Source organism: Setaria viridis, chromosome 8, assembly GCF_005286985.2.
Source record: "Setaria viridis chromosome 8, Setaria_viridis_v4.0, whole genome shotgun sequence".
In the NCBI taxonomy this organism is placed as follows: domain Eukaryota; kingdom Viridiplantae; phylum Streptophyta; class Magnoliopsida; order Poales; family Poaceae; genus Setaria; species Setaria viridis.
In genome coordinates, this window is record NC_048270.2 from 35260125 (window position 1) to 35270113 (window position 9989).

The following is a 9989-nucleotide window of genomic DNA, read 5'->3' on the forward strand; positions in this document are numbered from 1 at the left end:
GAAGGCGGGCTGAGTACTGGCTTTTGGGTACTCTCCACAAAATGAGGAACTATACCCAGAGCAGCACCTACAACATTCACCATATCAGCTACCGACTACGACTACACTAACAAAATACAGGCACTTACCTGGAGCAGTCGCTTGTTTGGATTTCTCAACTATAGCCAGCACTCCGCCAGAGGATGGGGATAGGCCGGCACTCCCCGAGCCTGATGCAGCAGAAGGTTCCTCTACTGAGCGAATCACATCTTGAAGCATCGACATCGTAGCTCCAAGACGACCCGGGTCAACCTCGGGTACCTCTTCAACAATCATGTCCTCAAAAGGAACAGGTGTTGTAGCCAAAGGATCCGGCACTACCCTTGTTTCTATAGGGATAGTCTCCTCTGCACTGCCAAAGTGTCACTACACGATTTTTTAGAAAATCCAACGGCATCCAACAAGACAAGAAGGCTCACCGGGTTGAGCGTGGCGGCAATCGCACACGTTTCTTCTCGGCGACAGGCGGCCGAGTATTTGGAGCCGCGGGGACAGCTGCCGACACTATTTTCTCACCAAGACCTGCAAAATCGAAGTCAAGACTAACAGCTTTACTCAATTGACAGCATTTGCAAGGGACAACGCTTACCTCTAGCGATCACATTGGACAACACGGTACCAGTAGCAAGTACTGGTGACACCTCCTTTGTTGCTCCAGCAGGCAGTCCTAGAACCGCCTGGTCGGCAATGGGCGGCATGGCAGCCGGAGTTGGCGCAGTTAACTTGGGGGCTACCATAGTTCCTATTGGTGGTACCTTCTCCGGCACTGTGTCAACAGCCCCCTCACCGACCTCAGGGTCGGACGCGGCTATCTCTTCAGAGACAGTCTCATCTACAGCCTTCATGGACCAAGACAAGATTCACCACATCAATAACGCATCTCAAGTTCATCAACATACAAGTTATCAACTACATACCTTGGTACTCCGAGACTTCTCAGTGGTTGCAACAGACTTAGCCGCAGCCATCTTGCAGACTACTCTGCGCCTCTTGACAGGAGGAGAAGGTTCATCCTCTGACTCCTCAATGGCGGCTTCTGACTCTTCTTCCGACTGTGCCACATAGCCGTCAAGTACTCGGGACTTCTAAAACAAAACGGTGTCAGCAACAAGAATCACACGTCAAAAAGAAAAAAAACAAGTCAGGAAGGAAATACTTACCACCTCTGGCTCGTAACAGGATTCATACTAGCGAAGGGCCGCCGGGATTACTGGTACCCCCTGATAGTTTCTGAAAATTTCGCCAGCAGCGCCTCCACATCATCGTCAGATATGTCCTCCTCAGACATACGCGATGGATCTTTCAGACCTCTGTACTCACTTCCCGGGTGAGCGCGTTTTTGAAGCGGCTGGACTCTTCTTTTCAGAAAGCTGGCTGCCACATTGATTCCAGTCAGACCGAGTGCTTTCAACTCGATGATCTGTTGCATTTGAAGATCAAGTGCTTTCAGAAAGTTCGGCCCTTCTTAATGTAGTGGGCATCCAGCATCTTCTTGAATGTCTGGAATTGTGTAGCTATCTTCTTCAGCGTCCACACTTTCACATCCTTTTCAATATATCCTTCGGGGAATGTGAAATGTCTCTTGACATCTTCCCACAGCATATTCTTTCCTATCTCCAGGAGGGCGTACGGATTAGTGCTTCTGCCCTTCCATTCTCTGATGCTGATAGGCACATTGTCCCGGACGATTGCCCCGATCTGACTCACGTACTTCTTTGCTACTTTCTCGGAAGCAACCGGCCTGCCCTCTTCTATCACTTCCGTGATGACAAGCCTCCCTTCCATCACCTTTGTACGACCTCGTGTCTTCTGCCTTGCGTCGATCCAGAGGGCTAACAGTTCAAGATTCGTTAATTAGTACGTAGTAACGGTGGCGTGAAACAATACAAGATTCGTTATATATACCTCGCCAGAACCTTCCACCACGGCAAGGTGTTGCTGGGGCTCATGCTCTTCATTCCCATTGGCGGACATGTTGAGGAACATGTCCGCCTGGGTGCCCTCTTCATCGGTGTACGATAGTGGAAGGTTGTCGCCACTACCATCACCAGCGATTATCTGCTCCATGAGATACCTTGCGGTCTCACCGTCTGCCATTTCAACTATTGATTGAAACATACATGGAATCATACATGACAGTCATAGAAATCGCCTTAGTTATATGTACATAAGGGTATATACATGAAATCATAAAATAACATGAATCCCACAAAGTCCGGAATGTTTATACAAATTTCAACAAATTAGTAGTACTTTGTATGAATTTCTACTAATTTGTCCATATTTATTGGAATTTCTAGCAATAACATGAATTTGTACGAATTTCTAGCAATAACATGAATTTGTACGAATTTCTAGCAATAACATGAATTTTGTACGAATTTCTAGCAATAACATGAATTTGTACGAATTTTGTGCGGTCGACGGTGCCTAGGTTGGGATGGCGGCGGCCGGGGCGGCAGGACAGCGGAGGCGGGGACGGAGCGAGGTGGCCGCGGCAACGATTAATTTCTACCAAATTTCTACTAATTTTTCCATATTTATTGTAATTTCTAGCAATAACATGAATTTGTACGAATTTCTAGCAATAACATGAATTTGTACGAATTTCTAGCAATAACATGAATTTTGTACGAATTTCTAGCAATAACATGAATTTGTAAGAATTTCTAGCAACAACATGAATTTGTATGAATTTCTAGCAATAACATAAATTTGTACGAATTTCTAGCAATAACATGAATTTGTACAAATTTCGCGCGGTCGACGGTGCCTAGGTTGGGACGGCGGCGGCCGGGGCGGCGGCATGGCGGAGGCGGGGACGGAACCACGACGAAACACGATTAATTTCTAACCTAGGCGGAGCGACTAACCTAATTACTACTAATTACTACTAATTTCCACTAATTTGATTTTCTAACACATATACAAATATCTATTGATTTTCTAACTAATTACTACTCATTTCTATTTATTTTCTAACTAAAAAAACGCCCTTGCTGACGCAAGCCAGTGCCGATAGACCTTGTGTGATCAGCAAGAGCGCGGTACTCCCGGCGCCAGTGCCGATAGACCTCGTGCGATCGATGGTGGCCGAGGCAACGAGGTGGCCAGGGCGGCGGGACGGCGGAGGCGAGGACGGAGTGAAGCAAACACCGGGGCGGAGGCAGCCGGCGACGAGGGGCAACGAGGCGGTGCACGCGACAGAGGCGGCGACGAGGGCAGAGGCGGCGACGAGGGCAAAGGCGGCGACGAGGTCGAGGGGCCGGGCCGCGACGGAGGAGGATCAAGGCGGGCCAGGGCGATGGAGGAGGAGGTCGTCTGGGCGCGGGCGAGGTGGTCGGGCGGCGGGATGACGATGGCCGGGGCAATGGGGGACGACGACGACTGCGGCCGGCGAGGGAGGCGGACGGGCGGCGACGGAGCAAAGCGCGGGATCTTGGCGAAATTTTGGCTAAGTGTAACTGGCGTGGGGGTAGAAGAGGCTACAGTGCCTTTTAACCCCCCCTTTTATCCCGGTTCGTAATGACACCTGGGACTAAAGGACCTCTTGTCCCGGGTCCCATTACCAACCGGGACAAAAGCCCCCCCCCCCCTTTTATCCCGGTTGGTGACGGGACCCGGGACAAAAGGGTGCGTCACAAGGTGGGGCTGGGAGCCTACCCTTTTATCCCGGGTGCCACCAGCAACCGGGATAAAAGGGGGGTGCTTTTATCCCGGTTGTCAACTGCAACCGGGATAAAAGGGTATGTCCCGGCGGGAGTCGAAAACTACCCTTTTAACCCGGTTGCAGTTTGCAACTGGGATAAAAGGGGGGCCTTTTGTCCCGGTTGCTGTTGGCACCCAGGACAAAAGGTTCATTTCCCATTTTTCTCCCACCTGTTTTTTGGAAATGGATTTTATTTATGTTTTCACTGCATTTCAGGATGAAAAACAAAAACCTTCACATATTTTGTACATGCAAAAATATATTTAATTAGCGAGTATATTGACAATAAGTGTGATTTAGTCATGAATTCTATACGAGTTCATTTAGCCTCTAAAATATTTCTTTTACTGCATCGCTGTGATCAAGAAATTGTTCAATTAAATAATTTCAATGCGCAAAAAAATCCATGTATGTACGTGGTTAACATTGTTCATGTTTATCTAATAAATCTTCACCTAACAAATTTAAGAACACATGAAATCATACATAGGGTAAATTGAAAATTGTATCAAGTACTACACAAAGGTCATGTAAATTTAGCGCATTACAATACAACGTTGTAAAATTTCTTCTTCACGAAAGTTCCTTGATCATGATCACGGCGTAAGTACGGAGCCTCTTCTTTGGATAGCAGGATGATTGGATCAACTTCAACGGCGAATGGAGGCATGCCATCAAACTGATCATAATCATTTGATTGGTCTGTTTTATCCTCAACTCCTACGATTTTTCTTTTACCTAGAAGAACTATGTGGCACTTTGGCTCCCATGTCTCTTCTGGATTTCTCTTGGGTTTGCTACACATGTCCTTCACATAGAACACCTGATGCACATCATTGGCAAGTACGAATGGGTCATCACTGTATCCAGTCTTGCTCAAATCTACTATTGTCATTCCGTACTGATCTTTGGTTAGGGCAGTTAGCTTCACCCAATTGCAAAGAAATAGAGGGATGTACAGCGGTCCGTATTCGAGTTCCCATATCTCCTGTATGAAACCATAATACGACTCCTTGCTATTATTTCTGTCCATGGCATTTATGCGAACACCACTATTCTGGTCCGTGCTTTTCTGGTCCTGGGCTCTCATATAAAATGTATAACCATTTATCTCATAGCCTTGGAATTTGATGATTGTGCTAGCAGTTCCCTGGCTAACCAGGCAAGCTGTGGGTGAATCTCAGAGTTACCCATAAGTTGTTGGCGCAACCAGGAGGGAAAAGTTTCCATGTGATGAGGGGTAAGCCAAGCATCGGATTTGGTCGGGTTTTGGAAAACTACCATCTGGCTGTGCTGCTCGATATACGGAGACACAAAGGATGACTGTTGTAGAACAGTGTAGTGTGCCTTGTCGAACAAATCAGTATCATTGCTGAAACTTGATTTCCTTCCAAGGGTGCCCATTCCTCGGAGCCTCCCCTCGTGGCGTGAAGTTGGAACCCCAATCGAGTCAATTGAATCAATAAACTCAACACAAAACTCGATCACCTCCTCTGCTCCATATCCCTTAGCGATGTTTCCTTCTGGACGGGCACGATTAAGAACATAGTTTTTTAGACTGCCATGAACCTCTCAAAAGGCCACATATTGTGCAGGTATACAGGTTCGAGAATACCAATCTCTTTTACTAGGTGAACCAGTAAGTGCGTCATAATATTGAAGAAGGATGGTGGAAATAACAACTCAAAACTGACAAGACATTGCACCACATCGTTCTGTAGCTTTAATAGCTTGGATGGATCGATTGTCTTCTGCGAAATCGCATTGAGAAACGCGCATAGCTTTACGAGCAGCAACCGGACATTTTCTGGTAGAACACCCTCAGTGCAACTAGAAGCAACTGGGTCATCAACATGTGGCAGTCATGGGTCTTGAGATTTGTAAGCTTCTTTTGTTTCATATTTATTATTCCCTTTATATTCGAGGAGTACCCAGACGGGACCTTCATACTATTCAAGCATTCAAACATGCTATCCTTCTCTTCCTTGCTGAGAGTGTAACTGGCAGGACGTAAGTAGTGCTGTCCATTATCTCTCTTTTCCGGATGTAGGTCATCTTGTTGCCCCATGACTTTCAGGTCCTCTCGTGCTTCCAATGTATCTTTTGAAGTCTCATAAACACCCATGAAGCCTAGCACGTTCACGCAAAGATTCTTCGTCAGGTGCATCACGTCTATTGCGTTGTGAACCTCTAGGATTTCACAATAAGGTAGCTCCCAAAATATTGACTTTTTCTTCCACATGGGTGCATGTCCGTTATCGTCGTTCGGAAAAGGTTAGCTACCAAGACCCTTTCCAAAGACTACATTTACATCCTTCATCATCTCGAAGACACGCTTTCCATTACGGTGTGTAGGTTTTTTACGATGGTCTGGCGCCCCTTTGAAATGCATCCCGCTCTTTCTCAGCTGGTGGTGAGTAGGGAGAAATCAACGATGACCCATATAGACGACCTTCTTACAGTGCTTCAAATACATGCTGTCTGTGTCGTCTAAACAGTGGGTGCATGCCCGATATTCCTTATTTGTCTGTCCCGAAAGGTTACTCAGTGCAGGCCAATCATTGATGGTTATGAACAACAATGCTCGTAGATTAAAGATCTCTTGTCTATCCTCATCCCACACATGTACACCTTCTTCCTTCCAGAGCTGTAAAAGGTCATCAACCAACGGTCTTAGGTACACGTCAATGTCGTTGCCAAGTTGTTTTGGGCCTTGGATAAGCGCCGGCATCATAATGAACTTCCGCTTCATGCACAGCCAAGGAGTAAGGTTGAATATACATAGGGTCACAGGCAAGTACTATGGCCACTACTCAACTCACCGAATGGATTGAATCCATCAGTACTTAAACCAAACCTTATGTTCCTTGCTTCACTTTCAAAGTCCGGGAATGCTCTATCAATTGATCTCCACTGGACCCCATCTGTGGGGTGTCTCAGCATCTCATCTTCCTTATGGTCTTCTTTGTGCCATCGCATCAACTTAGCATTCGCCTTGTTCCTGAACAAGCGCTTCAAGCGTGGTATTATAGAGAAATATCACATCACCTTCACGGGAACTCTCTTCTTGGGAGACTGCCCCTCGACATCACCAGGATCATCTTGCCTGATCTTATACCGCAGGGCTTCGCAGACGGGACAAGCATACAATTTCTCGTATTCATCACCACGATAGAGGATACAGTCATTAGGGCATGCATGTATCTTCTGAACATCCAATCTGAGAGGACAAATAATCTGTTTAGCTTCATAAGTTGTGGACGGTAATTCATTATTCTCAGGGAGAATCTTCTTGACAATGTTCAACATCCCCTGAAATGCCTTATCGGACACACCATTTTTTGCCTTCCATTGCACAAATTCTAGTATCGTACCTAGTTTTTTATGGCCCTGCTGGCAACCTGGGTACAACAATTTTTGGTGATCATCTATCATGCACTGCAACTTTGCTGCTTCCTTCTCAGTTTCGCAATCTCTGTATGCATCTCGTATCACCTGACCAAGGTCATCAGTAGGGCCATTTTTTGCAAACTCATCTTCATCAGCCTTGCCCATTGTAGTACCTGCAAAAGCTTGGCCTGCAACCCAGTTTGGAATGGTGTCATCTTCCTCCTCCTGCTCGCCATCTTCCATTATGACCCCTCGTTCACCGTGCTTGGTCCAAATCAAATAGTTAGGCATGAAACCGTATTTAAACAAGTGGCTGTGAATAGTCCCCCAGGAATCCTTTGAATACTCCTTCTTGTTATTGCATTGGAAGCATGGGCAACATACGAACCTATTCTCTAGCTTGTTCGCTTTGGCCACTTCGAGAAAATAATGCAAGCCATCAATAAACACCTTGCTCCGCCTGTCTGCATTATACATCCATTGCCGGTCCATCTGCATCGTATTACGCATGAAAATAGATTACACTTGACAATGGATTACGCGTGAAAATTGATTAAAGATCCAAACAACATGGTACAATACAACAACATGAAGATCCAAATACACATATTTAAATTAAAGAACCAAACAACATGATACAATACAACAAGCCATCCACTGGTTATTATCTAGGAGGACTTTAAGCATCCTTGGACGGTGAAGATGAAGGTTCCGCTGACCCAGCCTCATCCTTAGGTTTATTTGTGCCGCCTGAAACGGTAGTATTAAGTGGACGTGAAACACTCGGGACTGAGGGTGGAGCTGACCACCAAAAGGAGGTTCCTGACACGCGGCAACAGCTTCTTCATGACATTGCTACAAATAACGAAGCATTGCTTTTTCCAGCGCGCTCATTTTCTTCGGCTTATGCTGAGGGCCAACTATGATTTTCCCCTTGACGAAAGAGAAACCACGATCGCCCCCACCATCGCCACTTCCTCTAGTAGCAGAAGCCATCTATGTACAAAAATTATTATCTTAACACTGCATAAGTTGTTGAACTTGAAGACTGTGATCATCTCGGGAGCATGTCCTCAACTGGGCGGCACCGCACTTCGTCATGAAAGAGGTTCGATTCTACGGAAAAGGGGACATGGTCACGATGTTCGTATCCACTCTTTCTCGTAGAATCGAACCTCCTTCTTGACATACGTTGCTGCTCGGCGGAGAACATCCTCGCAGAGATGACCACGGTATGCAAGTTCAACAAGTATGGATTTGAAAAACCTTATTGAATTTTATAAGTTCAACAAGTAGCATAAGTCATCTATGTACAAAAATTCTTTCCTTACCACTGCAGAAGTTGTTGAACTTGAAGACCGTGATCATCTCGCGAGCATGTTCTCAACTAGGCGGCACCGCACTTCGTCATCAAAGAGGTTAGATGCTACGGAAAAGGGGACACGGTCACGATGTCCGTATCCACTCTTTCTCGTAGAATCGAACCTCCTTCTTGACATACGTTGCTGTTCGACGGAGAACATCCTCGTCGAGATGAACACGGTATGCAAGTTCAACAAGTATGGATTTGAAAAACCTTATTGAATTTGATAAGATAAACCGTCTAGACAAGGTAGCATCATTCTTAAACCACTGCAAGAATGCATACTATATATGACACATCAATCTCCCTCACATTCTAGCTCAAAATACCTCTCCATTTTCTACTTCATCACATTCTAGCAAATAATCTTTCCATCTCCAAAGCATAAATCAAAGCATAACACGAGGATGAAGTAGCAAACCTTCACAACACTTGTGTTGGCTGAGTGAAATTCCCATGAAAATGAGGGAAAAAACTTCGGGCAGCACCTCCCTTGCTTCGGCACCACCGGAGAGTAGGTGAAGCTCAGCTCTCTGTCAATGTGCTTGACTGGCTCGGGCTGGAGGAGGAAGAAAGGCCTCTGTCTTGGTATATAATGGGGATGAGTTTTTATCCCGGTTAAAAACTCCAACCGAGATAAAAAGGAACACATTTTGTCCCGATTGAGAGTTTAGTTTGGTTGTAGCTTCCAACAGGGACTAAACTTTTTGTCCTTTTATCCCGGTTGGAGCCTCCAACCGGGACAAAAGGGTGCCGCCACCGACGCCCCGGAACTAGCCGTTACAACCGGGACTAAAGTGGGGCCTTTAGTCCCGGTTGCAATTACCAACCGGGACTAACTCTCTCCTCCATTTTTACCTACCGTGGCGCACCCCCTTTTGTCCCGGGCCAACTTTAAACCGGGATAAAAGGGGGCGCATCGAAAGCCAATTCTTTACAAGTGTAGCAATACTCCTTTTATTGTTTATGTAGGCATACAAAGCCGCTAAGAGAGGTAACTGCCACATGAAGGAGCAATCTTTTTTTGTCAAGTTCAATGGAATATTTGCTGATCTACGCCTTCATTCGACAATGTGGATATGGCACATTCTAACTAACTTCTGTTTCTTTCGGTGTATATATGGTAGAAGTTGTTTAATCGACACTAGATCTTTGGAAAACAGACTTCTGATGCGCTTTAGTGCACAAAGTGTAGACCATATGTTCTTGATGTACCTCCTGTTCACACGTTAAAATACCAGACACTACATGCCACGGTGAAGCGTGCAGTAGTCATGAAGGAAGTAAAGCTATGGACATGATTATGCATTACACCAATCTAAAATGGTGTGCAACAATCAATTCATTATGTCATAATAGTGGGAATGGTACATACGCTCTGCAATAGCGCCAACGAAATCACGGGTCCTCTGTACTCATAGGTACGCCAGGTTTCTAGTTAACTATATGAGTACAAGGCCCTGAACCACTGAGACGATACAATTCATA